Source organism: Arvicanthis niloticus, chromosome 24, assembly GCF_011762505.2.
Source record: "Arvicanthis niloticus isolate mArvNil1 chromosome 24, mArvNil1.pat.X, whole genome shotgun sequence".
Taxonomy (NCBI): domain Eukaryota; kingdom Metazoa; phylum Chordata; class Mammalia; order Rodentia; family Muridae; genus Arvicanthis; species Arvicanthis niloticus.
This window is the reverse complement of record NC_133432.1, coordinates 42,014,576-42,032,905: the sequence shown is the minus strand read 5'-3', so window position 1 is coordinate 42,032,905 and position 18,330 is coordinate 42,014,576. Positions and strand designations below refer to the sequence as shown.

At 47.3% G+C, this 18,330-nt stretch overlaps 1 protein-coding gene across 2 annotated transcripts in view; it reads right to left on the bottom strand.

Annotated features, from left to right (window-relative positions):
* Positions 1-18,330, bottom strand: part of Slc7a1 (solute carrier family 7 member 1) — a 75,881-nt gene that overhangs the window by 52,774 nt on the left and 4,777 nt on the right. Inside the window, exon 1 of one of the 2 annotated variants that reach the window (XM_076923900.1) lies at positions 10,975-11,032. The exons of the other annotated variant lie outside the window; for it this stretch is intronic. The gene's annotated coding sequence lies outside the window, so the exon portion shown is untranslated. Of the gene's footprint in view, positions 1-10,974; positions 11,033-18,330 lie in introns of those variants that run through there. 2 annotated transcript variants of the gene reach the window in all.

Below are 18,330 nucleotides of genomic sequence, written 5' to 3'. Positions count from 1 at the left end.
GCCACAGTCTGCATCCTACATTGTCGGGTGTCTGTGACAGCTGTGTTGTGCTGGACAGGACAGCCTGTATGTAAACTAACGAGTGAGTTTTTCATACTGTGGCCAGAAAAGTTGAGTTCCCAAATGAGTCTCCTGTCCTCACAGTCATGAGCCGTCACTTTCTCCTGTCAGCCTACACTTAAACACCTGTGCTGTGTGGCGAGAGGGTCCCATGCCTATTCATAATTTTTACCGGTTATTAAAGCTCAGCTCACACCATGCTCCCCGAGAATGTGCCTGGACCTGCAGGACACAGCTTTCTGCAGGTGAAGAAGAGACATTTTCTAAGAGCAGGAACCAAGTCAATGCAAGCAGCACACTCTGGAAACTGGGAATCAATGCAAGCAGCACGCTCTGGAAACTGGGACTGTGACTTGTTTTCTGCCACTGCTTCTTAGAAGGCCACAGATTTATCCCTTGTCTATGACACCACTAAAAGCAACTGCAAATCAAACCTGGGTTGAAACTGGATAGAGAGAGAGAGCAGATGTTCTGAAGACCCATTTGTTGTCCATTTAAATAGATAGGCCTGTCTCTGCCCTAGCAGGGGAACCTAGAAGAGAGGGAGAGTGCCTAGAAGGCTTTCAGAACAATCAAAGTTCCATTACAACTGAAACAGAAGAGCTGGAGAGATGGCGCAGTGGTTAAGAGCACTGGTTGCCCTTTCAGAGGACTGGGGTTCGATTCCCAGGACCCGCACGGTGGCTCACAGTCTTCTGTAACTCCAGTTCCAGAGGATCTGATGCCCTCCTCTGACTTCTGAGGGCACCAAGCATGAGGCACACACACCTACAAAACACTCACACATAAAATGAATCTTAAAGACACGCCTCAAAAGGAGTGCGGGAAACAGTAGAGGGAGATGGGTCATGTACTGTCCAGTTGCTGCACACACAGTACTGTGCTAAGAACTAGAAAGCAATCCCCTGTGGTAGGTTGGCCCAATGCTGCCTGTATTCTGATGCTAATTTGGGGCCCCCAAGACTGGTACCCCAGAGATGAGCGAGCTCACATGGAAGATATTGAGTAACCCTGTCCCCCGTTAGTTGTGACTGGTGACTAAGATGCCAACAGCCAAGAGCTGGGCAGAAGAGACCTAGGTAGGGTAAAGGCTGGGCAGGCTTGGGAGAGAGGAGCCACCTGGGATAGAAGGAGGAGAAAGGAGAGCCGCCATGGGTTAGCTGAGCCATAAAAACAGTGGCCCTGTAGGCTGGCCAGATGGAGCTACGAGCAGCCCAGATGTGACTTAGTAAGTGAAGGCTTGGGTTATGGATAGGAAGGTGGATTCTAACAGCATGGAGGGCTGGCAGCTGCCCAGCTACTGTGCTGCCTCATATTTAAAACTATAAAGGCTGTGTGTGTCTTTGATCCAAGAACATAAATGGTCAAAAGCCGGGTAGAAACCCCGCACTGGGACTTTTAAATGATTTTTTTTTACTACAAATCCCCTCTCTACTCAGGGCCCCAAAGATGGTGGGAGAAGCCAAGAAGCAAATCCCTGTGCTCTATCTATGTCAAGGCCAAAGCTGGAAGTCTGTCACTCTGACACCAGAAGCCCATGTCCTCTTCATCCTTACCAGGCAGCTCCAAGTCAGGGGACGCCACGCCTTCCTATTGGCCGGCCACCCAGCTGATCTTTGAATTGCCCTAGACTTAAGCATCAGTATGAAAGGTCACAAGTCACTCCATCCAACCAGAGTGCAAGGAAGGGTAACTGTCTCCATATATAAATAAATATGAGTAAATAAATAAACAAACATGAATGAAAGTCTCCATAGGCCATGTGGTGTGTGTAACTGCATGGCCTATGCACAGTCAAGTGGGCTGAAGTTTCCCTGGTCCTGCGGCTCAGGGGTCACCTTCCCTGCAGCTGACTTGGCTCTGGACTGGGCCTCAGGCTTTTTTCTGCAACTCCATCTGATGGTCTGGCTGGAATCCAGGCCGGTCTATACTTTTTTTTTTGGGGGGGGGTGGTTCGAGACAGGGTTTCTCTGTATAGCCCTGGCTGTCCTGGAACTCACTCTGTAGACCAGACTGGCCTTGAACTCAGAAATCCACCTGCCTCTGCCTCCCAAGTGCTGGGATTAAAGGCGTGCGCCACCACTGCCCGGCCTGTCTATACTTCTGCCATCAGACTCAAGGTACCACTTCTACAGGCTTCCACTGTGGGAACCTTGGGAACAGTAACACTAACTGCAACCAAGGGATGTCCCCTAAGGGCATGTCTCTGTCTCAATGAAGGTCACTCATGGGAAAAGGAAATACCACAGAGTCCAGATTCTCCTGGGGGGCCTTTCTAAATCAGACAACAGCTGGGACCCAAGCATACCCTGTTCCTCCCTGCCGACATCCGCCATGTAGCCTATGTCTGGGGAGCCAAGAACATCAGAAATACTACCTCAGGGAAAGTCTACTCCAGTCAAGTGTCCTGTCTTGGGAGAGGTTCACAAAGCAACCTTTGTGAGCAGGCATGTCTCATGACAGCATTGTCCAGAGACTCGTGACAAACTCCAAAATACCTTGGCCCTTGTAGGCCAGAGAACTGTCAATCACCAGGGCCACTCCCACTTTCCTTCCTTCACAATCAGTCATGCAAAGTCTTATTAGTTTTTTTTTTTTTTAATTTATTTATTTCAAAACATGGTCCAGCCTGATAGGAATGCTGACTTCTGCAGCTTCTTGGGAATCTGTGGCTCGCCTCACTGGCGGCCGTGACTCTCTGAAACCCTGATCACATCTCTGACTCTTGGTGCAGCCAGTCTTCTTGGGCACACACCCTGCCATCCCCACACAAAAGAAAAAGGTTTCTTTGGAGCCAGCAACCCAGAACTTTTGCCCTTTTGTACCGCAGCCCTTATCAGATTTCTGTCCAGGGAGCAGGTATTGAAGACATCTGAACACGACTGCACTGAAGTTTTATTTCTGCAAAACTGGCTCTCTTCCACACCCTGTCCTCCTGTGAACCCTGAGAACCAGGGACATGCTTCAAGGGCAAGATGGGGGTGGGGGGAGGGCACACTCCAGGGCCTGCTGCTCAATCTAAGGGCCAAAGGGTAAGTATGCTGCTTTGATATCCACACATCAGTGTAGACAGGGATGCCTGTCTTAACCAGATCACACCTGCTCAGGCAAATGTTAAGGATCCTGAGGAAACACTGGAGTGTTCACACTCTGCTTCCCGGATATGCACACTGCTTGCCAGCTGACCCAGTGTCCAGGGAAAGTGAGGTGAAGCAGGTGCAGCGGTGAACTGGGCACAAAGTACTGGACCCACCGAGTCAACAGTAGGCAGGCATCCCAGGCAGGCTCTCATCCTTTGTTCCCTGAGGCACACCAGAGCAGGACACTGACCCTTCCCTGTCCTCTCCTTCCTAGTTAATCTAAACAGAATGAGTTTGCACTGGCAAAAATATAAATTAAAAAAAAAAATCCTTTCATTTCCCCTTGATAGGAGCTGTATGTATTTGATGTGTATGGTCAGCTAATAATCTTTTGAAAAATAACCTTGGGCTTCCTCCCCAGTGAGATAGCTGGGGACCCAGACTTCTCATGGCCTATCCCGACATTCCAATATTCCCCGAGAGACGCCCCGCACAACAGGACATGGCTGCCACCGGCCTGACACCAGGAAATGCCTAGCCCTGCCATGACTGGATAAGCATCCGATGGTGTTTGGTTGGGCGTGGAATGCTGGGCCTAAGGCTTCTCACTCTTTCCACAACTGGGATAAAGAGATTATTCTAATTGGCAGAACCTCTTCTGGAATATTAATTTGAGGAGCACAAATCTGATGGACCATATGGAGATGGATGGTGGAGCCCATTCTGCCCCTTACAGTCATATCTGCTGGTCATTTCTGAACTGAAACAGGCAGGGGACAGTTTCTAGATAGCCACCCCATCATCGTCCTCACCCTAGACATTGTTTCTCCCCACCACACACAGTCATCATTGTTCCTGTTTGGCACATGATTTCAGTCTCACCTAACTGCACAGTGCTCTTTGGTGGCTCCACAGTCACAAACTGTCACTGTTTCCTGATTAAAGCTGGAAACCATCACAAAAGTTAACACTCACAACAATCCCTTCCAAATCCCAAAGCAGAGACACTGGCCCAGAGTCTGCACTGAAAGACAGCCAAGTCTCAGGGAGACAGACACACAGTGAGTCTACCTAACCTGCAGGGGAGGGTGGGATGAATCCCATCAGGAATTGCTTTCGTGTACTCAGCAGCAAACAACAGAGGTGACTTTCTTGGATCTTGGGGTTCGAAGGCCATTTCAAGGCATGTGAGAGCCCAGGATTCCCACACTTGAACTAGTCACATCCCTTGAGGTCCATCTCATTCAGACAACCCTGTAATACTGCTGACAGGTGGCACACACCATCTGTCATGGAATCCTCTTACACCTCTGTCTTGCTTCATCTTCTGTCAACATGACACAAGCTAGAGAGATTTCTGGGAAGAGGCGCCTCAACTGAGAGAATGCACCCATTAGGTTGGCCTGTAGATGGCCTGTCTTGATTAATGATTAATAAGAACGAACCCATTTCTACCGACTATCATAGGTGATGCCACTCCCAGGCAAGTGGTTCTGGGTTATCAGACAAAGTAACTGAGCAAGCCAGTAAGCAGTGTTCCTTCAGTCTCTGCTTCTACTCCTGCCTCCAGGTTCCTGCCGTGAACTCCTGCCCCGCCTTCTTTTCCAGACGGACTATAATTAAGTTGATATAAACCCTTGCTCTCCCAAGTTGCTTTTTGGTCATGGTCTTTATCAGAGCAGTAGAAACCATATAAAGACACCCTCGGAGCACACATGAATACTTTCACCTGGCTGTGACCCGTCAGGACACACCACCTCTTTCCATCCTCTGAAAGGGATGAGTGTTGTTAGCACAGTGGCAGACTCGCTGCCATAATGCATTGTCAGCCATAATGCCTGGTGAGGTAAATGAAAGCTGTGCATATTTCCAGGGACCACATCACATCGTAAAATGATGATTGTAAACGACCCCTAGGTCCCAGCAAGAGGGACCATAAACCAACCTGGTTTCTCTCAAAACAATAGATGATTGGATTTTCCCAAAGCCAACACACAGGGCAAACTTTCCAAACTACCCAGGGGAACAAGGCAAGCTAAGTCCTCTCAATCTACTGACCAACAAAATCACGGCCACCACCCAGGGCTGCTCATCTCATCCACAGAGGTGACCACACGTCCCAGACTATGCAGGGTTGTAAATAACATTTGCTTTACTAATGGTTGCTTTCAGCTTTATAAATGACATTTTTCTATGTATTTAAAGGAATCCTGGTGACAAGCATATGAATTAATGAATTTGTGAGACATAGCCTGGTATGGTATGCACACCTTTAGTCCCGGCATTCATGAGGCAGAGGCTGGTGGATCTCTGAGTTTGAGGCCAGCCTGGTCTAAAGAGTTAGGTCCAGGACAGACCAGTCTACACAGAGAAACCCTGCCTTGAAAAAGAAAAGAAAAGAAAAGAAAAGAAAAGAAAAGAAAAGAAAAGAAAAGAAAAAAGAAAAGTGGGAGTGGTACATAACTTTAATCCTAGCACATGATAGGCAGAGACAGGTGGACCTCTGTAAGTTCAAGGACAGCCTGGTCTACAAAGTGAGTTCTAGCCCACCCTATTGTTTTGTTTTAGTCATGTGGTGCCAGAGGAATGGCTCAGTAGTTAAGAACACATACCATTCTTGCGGAGGACCAGGATTCAGCTTCCAGCACCCAGGACCAGTAGCTCCAGTTCACAACCACCTGCAGCCCGATGCCCTCTACTGGCTTCTGAGGGCAATACACTCACATCCACGTACCCACCCACATAGACACATAAATAATGATAAAATTAAAATTTAAAAGAAAGAGAGAAATCACATAATAACTTCCATTTCATAATACCCCATTCCTATTGTGATCTCCTCGTATCTTTTCCTATGAGGAGGTAAAAGAAAACCTTTTTAATGAGGGAACCCTGTCTACTGGGGACACTGCACAGTGAGCAGTGAGACCCTTGGGAAGGCAGAGGGCTGTGACGTGGCTCTTGGAGAAGTGGATCGACTTCATAGCCCCCTTTCTCACGTTAAATTCCCCTCTGCCACATCCTGCAGCAGACAGACAGCTTTGAACTCGATAACAGGCAAACACAGCCAAGGTTTAGTCTGTCGCTTTGGAGCCAAATCCTTCCTCTTGGCAGGGTTTCAACTCCCCTGGGGAGGTAGTGGTGGGTAGGACCCATGTTTGAACACCCCCTTCCCTAACCACCCTTCCTGAGACCTTAAAAATCAAGCATATGTAAATTACAAGGAGACCTAATTGTTCAAGCATACTCCAGATATTCTAAGTAGCACCCTGGCTTAAGGCCCTCTGAGCCGGGACCTTGGCACTTGGTACCCCATGACAGCTCTCACAGTGCCTAGTCCACCACCCTAATCCCTCTCCAAGCTTGGTTCATCTTCCCCGTGCCTGGTCTTAATGAGAGAGCTGACATCTGCCTCTTCTGTGGAGAGTGCCCTGCTGAAGAGGGAACAAGCCTTGGCCCGTCTCTTCAACTCAGTCTTCTGGAAAAATCTCTATGAGTGTTAACCGACCCTGAGTCTTTTTTTTTTTTTTTTTTGGTTTTGTTTTTCGAGACAGGGTTTCTCTGTGTAGTCCTGGCTGTCCTGGAACTCACTCTGTAGACCAGGCTGGCCTTGAACTCAGAAATCCACCTGCCTCTGGCTCTCAAGTGCTGGGATTAAAAGCGTGTGCCACCACTGCCCAGCAAAATGTTTATTTGTTTTTAGTTATATGAGTACACGGTCACTGTCTTCAGACACACCAGAAGAGGGCACTGGATGCCATTACAGATGGTTGTGAGCCACCATGTGGTTGCTGGGAACTGAACTCAGGACCTCTGGAAGAGCAGTCAGTGCTCTTAACCGCTGAGCCTCAACCCTAATCTCTCCAGCCCCAACCCTGAGTCTTTTATCAGCAAAGCAAAGACAGACATGTATGTGGCATCTGGGAATGGGGTTCCTGGAGAATCCCCCTGGAGGCTAAAGTTTTAACCCTGTGTCCATATTCAACAACTGAAGACAGTTTGTCTTAATTGAGCCTCCCCCAAACCCTAAGCTTTAATCCTTAAAGTGAGACTTGTGACTTCAAAGATAGAAACTAAGACAGAGCTGTAGCTGGCCATGCCACACAGACCTCCCGGCAATGAAGAAGGCTGTCTGCCTCTCAGCTAAATCAGCCCTGTTTCGGTGGCTAAGTTCTTGCATCTCATTCTATATATTTCTGTCCCTTCCTGCCCGCCAGGCCCTTGGCTATCATCTTAGCTACACTGCCAGGAGCCCCACCTCAGCAGAAGTTCTGTCCTATCTGCAAGTCGGCTGAGAATAGATAACCACCAGGAATAGAAATGACTACACACCAGGCAGGGATCCTCCAGTCAGTGAGGGTAAAGCGAGCAACCCCACCGTTCAGCCTCTACTCTGTGCCAGCTAGCCTTTCAATCCAGAGATCCTGTAATCATCCAGGGCCTAGCACCTTCTAGAGGGCTTGCTCCTCCAAGTGTTCCTAAATCTGGCTAGAAACGTAATCTTGCAGACCCACCCGGGACCTCTGGAATGGGATGATGTTCACAAGTTCCCCAGGGAAGGGATTTTGTGTACACACAAATGCCTACATGTCTAAAGACACTACTCCAAGTTGGACTTTGCAGATACAAGGAATGAGCACGTTATGCAAAATTCTCAGTTCATGTTTGCAGACTTTTCCTTCCTTCTGTCTCTATTACTGGGCCCCATTGGCACAGTGTGCCATCCAATTGCCCTGTATGTCCCTGTTTGTACTCTTTTTAGACAGATGAAAATCAGCAGAAGCCAGGCGGTGGTGGCGCACGCCTTTAATCCCAGCACTTGGGAGGCAGAGGCAGGCGGATTTCTGAGTTCGAGGCCAGCCTGGTCTACAGAGTGAGTTCCAGGACAGCCAGGGCTACACAGAGAAACCCAGCAGAAATACTGAAGGAGCGAAGCATGTGACCTTCACAGTGGAAAGGCTTCCCGTGGTGTTCCTCACGCTTCCATGAAGTCAGTCTTGTCCCTGGGCGCTTACGCTCACTAGGACACTGCCATATCTGCAGGCACAGGCCCTTCCTGGGCACCAGGTCCAGCAGGGATGAGACTGTCCTTTAAGCCATGTGTTGTAGGCAAGAGAGCATGCCATACCCACAGCAGAGTCAAACAGACTCTGACGTTCTGCAAGAAGGGACACGCTAAAATGCTGGACCTTGGGTCCGTACTCTTACTGTACAACTGTGCAGAGGATCTGTCCACCACTGCTTCAGTTCCTAGGGCTTCTCATAATAAAATGCCACTTCCTCAGCACATCTGGATACCTGGCTGAATAAAGGAGCCCCATGGAGATCTGAAGACCCTCTCACTCTCTTGGAGAATTGCTCTGCAGGGCTCCCAGGAAGACACTCACCACAGGACAGAAAGGGACAATCCCAGAGCTCAAAAAGGGATTGGAATTATATGGAGTGTTGCTCTCTCTCAAACACCGCCCCCCTATTTAAATCATCCAGAAAAGGCAACTACACCTTGCTGGCTAGAACAAACCCAAAAGAGGCGTTAGCAATTAGGCATGAAGCCACTACGGACAAATTAGACACTGACTTTCTAAACTTCTGATTACATCAAACTCTGATACTAATGAGGCATCCCTTCCTTCAAGCTTTACATAATTACTCAAAGAATTCATAAGTCCTCTTGCTTAGTACCTCTTGAGATGGCCCTTTAGGAAGTAAGCAAAAAAAAGAAGTGTCTGTCAGCAAAAGTTTATTCAACAAAACCAAACATGATGCTAGGACTTTGAGGTCCTGGCTGGTGAGGTGGCTCAGGGGATGAAGGTGCTTGTTGCCAAGCCTGCTGACTGAGTCCGATGCCCGGCACCCACATGGCAGGAGAGAACCAACTTCAGAAAGTTGTCTTCTGACCTCCACAGGAATGTTGTATGTGAGCGCCCTCCTATACGCTAAATAAATGTTTTTTAAAATGAGTGTGTGTATTTTAATTTGAGGTGATGGATGTAAGAAAAGGTGTTCTAATTTATATATTATCCCTCATATATATAGAACAGCACACACACACACAAAACAACAAATTCACAGACTTTCTCTTCAAAGGCTCACAGAGTTGGCAATACTTAGAACTTCTACACACCTCCCTTAAGACAGTGTAAAGTAACTATTTTGAATTCCTACAGAAACATCATTTAGAGAAGCAAGTTTTTGTTTTAAGCCTCCAGCGAACAAGGACAGAGATAATTGTACATTGTTTCAATAAGCTGGGCTGTCTGTGTGCCTTCTTAGAGACAATTGATTCCACTGGTTAAGATTATTTTAAGAATGGTTTATGCAGACAAAGTATTTATTTGCTATGTAAAATGCAAGGAAAACTTTAAACCCTTAAGTAAGAACCCCAGCCTTCAAAGAATTACTTCAGGGTGTGGCTGCCACTGCTACTGTTAGTTAGTGGTTTTTTTTTTTTTTTGTTTTTTTTTCAGCATTCCAATTTCAAGCTAGACTCCAACAACCTCAAATTTATCTTTCTGTGGGCAACTTTTTTCAGTTCCTCCCACAGTCCTTAACTCTGAAAGACAAGGTTATTAACCTTTCAGATGGGCTCTTCCTCAAATCTCACTGAAAGAAATGTACCCAAGAGAAAACTCAAAGCACTGAAATTAACAGATACACCATCCGTTTCTAGGAAGCACATGTCCATAGTGTATACCATGGGTAGGGCTGAAGAAAAGTCCCACAAACTTTAAATCAATCTATTTATCAATCAGTGTGTCCCTGTGTGGACTTGGTCACAAGGAAATTTTGTTCTTACTTCGATTTGTAGTCAAAGCAGCTTGAAGACTCTGTCCGGTGCATAGGTACTATCAGACCAGAGAAAGCTTCTCTGAGACCAGCCTTCTAGAAGGTCACACCCATCGCAGACCTGCACTATCAGGCAAAGAGACAGAGTGGGCACCGGGATGAAGGGGACAGTACTTGGTGACATCTCAGAGCCAGCAGATGCTGCAGGTAAACAAAGGTCCATCTCAGAAAACTATTCATTTGGAATGTGGCCAAAAGATCTTGTTAGAATAGGTGCTCAGAGGTGACAAATCGAGGGTCAGTCAGGCAAGAGACCTCAACCGAAGTGGGTAGTTACTAGGAAAAACCAGGCTGCTACTTGACCCTTTTGACAACATCGAGCAAATCTAATGAAAACTCAAACATCCTGTAACAGTAACTGGAACGCTAAAGCCACCCACACCCTGTATAGTTTGTACTCAAGGACCAAACGTAGAATGTGTGCAGCGAAGAACAAAACAGATCCCATTCTGAGAAGCCAGGGCAGGATCTCAACAGAAATTAAAAGTAATTTATGGCCGCATCCACCTGCCAAAGCATTACTATCCACCTCAGAGACATAATTCCTTTAAATATATCTTACCGATTATATAAATATTCAGTTAGTATTTGTTGAACAGTATTTTAGGATCTATAAACAGTCAACAAAACAGTGTTTACTTTTATTGCTAGAGACACAGCCTAAGGCCTCTCAAATGCCAACGAGCACATGCCCTAACCACTGGGATACACTCCCGGACCCTAAAATCTAATTTTAGCAATTTCTTTTTCCATGCAATATATCCAGGTTATTAAAATGACTCAGATATTTTTCACCTTTAACATTAAATATTTCCCCTAATATCAAATATTCTTGGAAAGTATCATTTCCAATGGCTAAGTAATGTTTTAACTGGAAGATATCATAATTTATCAGTAGACATTTTCAGGAGCACGCTAGAGACACAGTCCAATATATTAGACCTAGACCCAGGATCCTAAGGAAAAGGGGAAACGGAGTCTTACCAACCTTAGAGGCCCACAATGAGCCCTTCCATGGTGACAGTCACACACACAGGATGGCGCCCAGGTTTAATTTGTGAATCTACCTTTATAAGCCCCACTCCCTCTTTGATCGAAGGGAACATTGTCTGCACAGAACAATACATTTTGGTTGCAATTTCCCTTCTTTTCAGGAAAGGAAATGTTTGCGCTTCAAAGGGCTTCTTTGAAGAGTGGCCTTCTGGTGCTGGTCTGGCCAGGTTAGAGTTACTGGGCTCAGCAGGGTACCCGGACTCTGGGCGGCTGCCCACTAGAGTCACTGTCAAGGCCAGCTCCTTCAAGGAGAGGGTCTGGGGCTGGAGAACAAACAAACACATGGAAAAATACGAGAAGCTTTTGATCATGACCTTCAGAGGTCTCTTCAGAGGTCTCTTCACATACAGCTGTGGGCTTACATCTGGGGAAGCTGAGGTACGAACAAATTTCAGACAATGAAAAAAAAAATGATTCCAGAACCCTCGTTCTTGGCCAGGACACAGAGGTGCTTACCCAGTGACTGATGATGATGGGTGCGGGGAGGGGGGTGTGCAGAGCAAAGACATCATGAATTAACAGTGAGATTCGAACTTCAGGAAGCCCAACAGTTTTGAAACTGTTTGTAGACTGAGTTTGAGTAGCAGTCAGCAGCCATTGGAACTTCAGTTTAGAATTTCGTCTATATTATTTCTTGTGAGAGGGGCCGTCTAAAAGGGGTCGACCAAAGGCAACCCAAAATGCTGTATGAAACAGCCAAGCTATAAAACCAGCAAAAGGCCAAGGCCGTGGCCCTCAGCCAAGCGGCATGCGGCACCCTTAATTCTTGCCAGCTCTAGAAAGCAAGGGCTTCAGTGCAGAAGATAGGGGGCTCGCAACACCACAGGTCTCAAATATGTTCTAGATATTTATTAGCAACCTCTGTTCTCCTCTTCCCCCAAGGATACACACCTATGACACATGCACCATTAAAGGTGGTTAAGGCTGCCCCACACAGGTGGGCAGCCACCCAAGGGGTGGGCGAAGTCATAAAAGATAGACTGAAGACTGGGCCACACACAGCTTCTGCGTGTGGAGATGCTGGGAAACAGGTCTGGGTGGTCAGGTAAGCAGGGGCTGAAGAGTCTCCCAGAGTTCCTTTCTTACAAACCTTCCTCGTGGTGTGAGTGCCAAGCTTTTGTGTGGGAATTGCTACCTGGCCCACGTTACTGCAGAGCCCAAGTATTTGCAGAACATTCGGACTTAGAGAAACATGTTTTAAAGGGGCCTAGAGGTAGAACGTCAGATAGGAGTGTTTCCAAAAGCCTACCCTGAGCTCTCCAAAAGGGTTTTAGAGGATGCTGTGTAGAAAATCCAGAGCTGCATCTGGTCTCTGGGCTAGGTATAACAAGTCTGCAGTAATACTTCCCTGATTTGGGTATTATACCATTGGGCTGGGGGGTGACCCCAGGGCAGAGCACTAGCCCAGCATGCCTGAGACCCCGGCTGGGCTCAACCCAGGAAAAAAATAAATAAAAGAGTCAAAACCAAACAAACCTGAAACAAAGATAGCACACAAAGAATGCAGAAGAGGCCATATTTATTATGGGAACTACATTTGAATAATGAGGAGTAAATGTGCGTATGGGCATGTCAGAGTCCTGCGCATGGACGGAGAAAAGGAGAAAGCAGGGAAACCCAACATGCCAAGGGACTGAAGTAAAGAGAGCCTAGGCACTCCCGCAACTCTTACAACATTGAATTTCAGGTGTTCCTCCAAAAAAACCTGAAAGAAAAACGGGTGAAAGTGGGGAAGGCATCTTTCTGGCTCTCCCAGTCAGTACTCCTTCCCAGAAGCCCCAAGGGCACCCAGGGAACCCATGGAAGACTCCAGTTTCCCTGGCTTCATCCATCCCAGCGAGGATGGAGGTGTGCATGCAGTGATCCTAAGAGCTGCTCTGAGGGGCAAGAAGGTTTCTGCAGGCCCTGGTCACCAGCTCCTGTTCCAGGCTTTCTGGGGGCATCAAAGGCCTCAAAGGAAGGGGACACTTCCCATGTCACCACATGATAGAAGCAGCAAAGAAAGGCCAGGATCAAGGGTGGGGTCAGGATCACAGCTGCCACTGGTCTTGGTTCCCACGGGACCCCCTGCAGAGACATGATGTGGGACAGAACACACATGCACCTCTAGGTCTGGGGCAGGTGTCCATCAGACACTGGTGACATCAACGAATGCTTAGCTACTGACCTAGGAAGCTTGTGGCCCAGTCTCTGTCACTCATGTCAGCTTTAGGCCCCCAGCCCCTGCATAGCTGCCTCAGAAACCCCAGCTCCAGCTACGCCAAGAAGACTGCAGTCCCAGGCTGGAGAGAAAGTGGAGCAGGTCAAGACAGGAAGTGTGCTGCTCCGTGGTGGGATGGCCCCCTGAGCACTATTCCATGTACTTAAAAACAGAAGGTCCTGGGCTGGAGAGATGGCTCAGAGGTTAAGAGCACTGTCTGCTCTTCCAGAGCTCCTGAGTTCAATTCCCAACAACCACATGGTGGCTCACAACCATCTGTAATGAGATCTGGTACCTATTCTGGTGTGCAGGCATACATGCAGACAGAACATTGTATACATAATAAGTAAATATTTTTAAAAAGAAAATTAAAAAGAAACAAATAAAAACCAGAAGGTCCTAGAGCCAGGAGATGGAAATGGCACAAGTCTTTAATTGGGATTAAAGCATTCAGGAGGCAGAGACAGGAGGTTCTTGGAGTTCAAGGCCAGCCTGGTCTACAGGACCGGGACATACAGGACTAAAAAGAAACCTTGTCTTGAAAAGAGTCTCCATATTCACTCAGCGTACCTGACACATTGTTGGGAATTGGTTCTAATGCTTTGTCCTAATTCGCCACCCAAAATCAGGAATCTGTCTGTTCGAACGCTGAAGGTCCCTGTCCCCAATTGGTTTTTGACTGATTAATAAAAAGTCAATGGCTAACGGTTGTGCAGGGTGGAAGAGGGGGGACGTTTGGAATTCCCAAGCAAGGCACAAAGGAAAGGCGAGGGAGGATTGTCATGACTCCGAGGGAGGAGGATCACGTTTAAGAGCTGCAGGAGAAAGATATCAAGCAATGTAGGTGGAAAGGGAGAGCATCTTTGGGGGAGGGGAGGGCTGCCCAGAAGCTAACAGGGCAGCAAAGATAAAACAGATTTAGAAGGTGTTGAGCCAGGAATACCAGAGGGAAGAGTGTGTTAGCAGTGGGGAGGATTAGAACTGCCCAATCATTGAGCTAGTCAAAACATATCAAAATTAGCTGGCTTGTGTGTCTTTAATTCAGGAATCCAGAGGGCTCTGGCGGGTGGCAGGAAGCAAGACCCAGCCGGAAGCAAAAAGTGGTTTAAGTAATTAGCCACTACAATACATCCCAAGGTAGGAGGCCAGAGCCCAGCAAGGCTAACACCCATACACGTCCTGTACTTGGGGTTACTCTGGAGCTAGAGTTCATATGGCCTGAGTTCAAACCTCCCTTCTGACACCAGTTATAGCCTCCTAGCATGCTCAAGGGCAACCTGTCCCCACTTCTCTCAGTCAGAATCTAGCAGACCTAGCAGACAGAAAGATATTCTAAAGAGACGTTTGTGTCTCTCACTCGAACTATCAGACTGTTAGAACAATGAGCCCTAAGAAAAAGGAATTTCTCCAGGAATCTTACACTGGGAGAAGGAAAAGGAGCAGCCAAAGTGAGAACTTATCTCCTGAAATGAGATTCTATAGATACCTAACCCCATGAGACTGAAGCCCAGGCAAGGACCGGCCAGTGGTGGGCGGGGCCACACTTGCTTGGGGGCGGGGCCACAACTGCCTGGGACTGCTTAGATAAGCATATGATCTCACTTCAGGACCCCCAAGAAGAACTTGGAGGTTGAATATCTTTGTCCCTTTTCCTCAACGGCCCTGTTGAATAAATCTTTTTCCGCTTCTCTCTGAGCTCTCTTAATTGGCTTATTTAGGACCTGGTTTGGGATTGTGACCCCCAAGTTCGATAACAAGAACGTCAGAACTCAGGAAAACGTATCAGATTTACGAAGCCATATTAACCGCCAGCCGCACATTCCCTCCTACTGATGGATGGAGCTCCTACTGAGCCTGGTGGCAGAGCTCGGTGACAGGTCCTACTGAGCCTGGCAGATCGAGATGATACAGAGGGGGACATCTGCACCCAATTGTGGCAGATGAACTAAAGCTACCTGGAGGGAGAGGACAGTCAACACAGTGAGGGATGACAACATTCTGCCACCTTCTTGTCTCACAGCTCCTCCTACCCTTGAACAGAGATTAGAGGCATCACTACCTCATGGAAGGAGTTATGTAAGGTGATGAACAGAGGCATCCCTGAGTTCTTGGCACTTCTCTCCAACTAAGACCTCCAAGGAGATTTAGGTAAATGCTGGCATTAAGACAATAATGCTGGGGGCTGGAAAGATGGTTCAGAGGTTAAGAGCACTGACTGCTTTTCCAGAGGTCCTGAGTTCAATTCCCAGCAACCACACCGTGGCTCACAACCATCTGTAAGGGGATCCAATGTTTGTGGAGTGTACTCATATACATAAAACAAATAAATACTTCTTTTTTTGGTTTTTTTTGTTTTGTTTTGTTTTGTTTTTCGAGACAGGGTTTCTCTGTGTAGTCCTGGCTGTCCTGGAACTTACTCTGTAGACCAGGCTGGCCTCGAACTCAGAAATCCGCCTGCCTTTGCTTCCCAAGTGCTGGGATTAAAAGGCATGCGCCACCACCGCCCGGCAAATACTTCTTTTAAAAAACTATATATTAAAAAAAAATGATACCCATCTTTTCTCTACTCCACACTCTCCCAACGGAAAACACAAAAAAGCTTTCCAGAGATCCTAGGAACCAACAAGCCCAAGTCTGGATCCTGAGGCCTAAGAGAACCTGGACTGGCTGCACCTGGGTCCGGAGTGATAGCCTCAAGGAAAACCCTGGCAGTCCATGCCAAAAGTACCACCAAAGGCTATGTTTCCCCTCCAGTGCTCACAAATCCAGGACCACATGGCATGGAAAACTTGCTAGCTCATGCCTCTGGGGCCCACATGCCTCCCAACATACCTAATTTAGGCAGTCTCAAGGAAAGTGAACTAAATCAAACAGTGTCTGCCAGTGCGTGTTAAGATGACATAGATGGGGCCATCATCCCACCTAGACCACCCCTCTCCAGGAAGAGGAGTTCAAAAACACAGCTACAACTGTTAGTCGTAAGCCCAAGCAGAGACTAAAGTAGAGTCCTGCTAAGTCTAGGAGTTCAGAGAGAAGCCACAGATTAACAGTTTGAGTGACTCCCCATAGGCTCATGTTCCCCAGTTGGTGGCGCTGTTTGGGGAGATCTAGAAGGGGTGACCTCGATGGAGGAAGTGTATCACTGGGGACTTGAGCTTTGAGGTTTTAACGCCTCCTACCATTCCTATTTCACAATCCACCAACACCCCACCGTGCTTACAGTAAAACCCATGAGCCCTCAGCACTGCACACCACCTGCTGTGCGTTCCTTTCCAGCTGCCTTGCTTTCCTACCAGGATGGGCTCATCCCTCAGGAACCAGTAAGCCCATATAAGCTTTCCTTCTATTCATTGCATTGGTCCTGGTGTTTTATTTATCATAGCAACAGAACAGTAACTAATACAATGGGCAACTTACTGAGATGCTATCTCAAAAAACAAAAAACAAAAAAAAAACAAAACTAACAAGTTACATGCGGGCAATTATTATGAATGAACTATGGGGCATTTGTACACGTGTCTACAGGAAGTACCTTAGACGAGGCATTAGTCTGACAAAAGCCTACTCTGGGACTCAGCCCCTTCTCTGGGAAAGGGCAGGGCATTTACTTTGACCTCCATAGTTTAGAAACTGGGTCTTGATCTCGGATCAGCCATATTTCAAGGAGGTCTTATGAGTCTGGAGAGATGGCTCAGCAGTTAAGGGCACTGACTGTCAGCTTTTCCAGAGGACCCAGGTTTAACCGTCACCACCCACATGACTGGCTCATAACCATCTCTAACTCCAGTTCCAAAGGATCTGATGATCTCTTCTGACCTCCACAGACCTGGTACACATGTCAGACAGACATACACTCAGGCAAAAGCAACCATACACATAAAATAAAATTAAAATTAAACCAAGAGGCCATGTCCAAAGTTGTTACCACTAATGACTCTATGATGTAAAACTTGGGCCAGCTCCTACACACAGAAGACAACATCTGGTTCTCTTTAAGGCCAAGAACATCCACAAGCTTTGACGGCTAATTTTGTCTGTCAACACCTACCTAGGAAGAAGAGCAGAAACGGGATCAGGAATGTCCTGTGGCCAAATCTGCTGGGCGTTTTATTGCTTGCTAATTGAGGAAGGAAGAAAGGGTAGGAAGGCCCAGCCCACCATGGGTGGCGCCATCCTTATGCAGATGGACCTAGCTGTATAAGAAAGATACTTAGCAAACCTTGGAGAGCAGCAAACCAGAAAGCAGTTCCTCTATGGTTTCTGCCTTGATTCCCCTCAGTGACAGATTGTAACCTAAAATAGATCCTTCCCCCACACCCTCATGTTGTTTTAGGTCATGGTGTTTAACACAGTGACAGAAGCAAACTAAAAAAAAGCACTGTAAGGAAAATAGGGAAAGATAAGGAAATGAATCCACTCTTGCCAGAAGGAAAGGAGGAGGAAGCTTACAAGGAAAAAGAGAGACAATGCCCAAAGATACAGCCTGCTATGAGACAGGACACTCCCTCATCCCAAGATAAGCCTTTAAGGCACAACTCTTAAAGGTATGCCTTCTCTGAGTTTGATTTCTGTTTATTGATATTAAAAAGAAGATTTAGGGAAGACTTGGAATTGCCTGTGTTAATTTGCTGAAGAAACGCCACGGGACTAAGGTGTATATAGTTCAGGATCCTGGGGTAGGGTTGGAGGGTAGGGAACAGGGAGGGCCTGTTCCTAGCTCCCTTCTGGAAGGGTAGAGCCTTTCCTTAACCATGGCCTTGCATTGAGCTTATGGTAGGACCACACAATGAACTATCTGCAGGTCCCCAATGTGTATGACAGCCACCAGAGAGGAAGAGCCCAAAGCAGCCTCTGGGCTGTTGCAGGAGGAGTGACCCTTCTGAAGTCTCTCTGGGAGGGTAGCTTTACCCACAGTGGTCCCTAAGCAGCATCCCTTAGCCACTGCTACAAGGAGACATGCTACAGTCAGCAGTCTGAGAATCATTTCTCCAGTCTGTGCCCATCCTGGCAGATTCTAGGGGCAAATGATCTAAACTGCCTTTGACAAACTGGGGCTCACTCTGAACAACTTCGGATGCAATCATTCTCAAG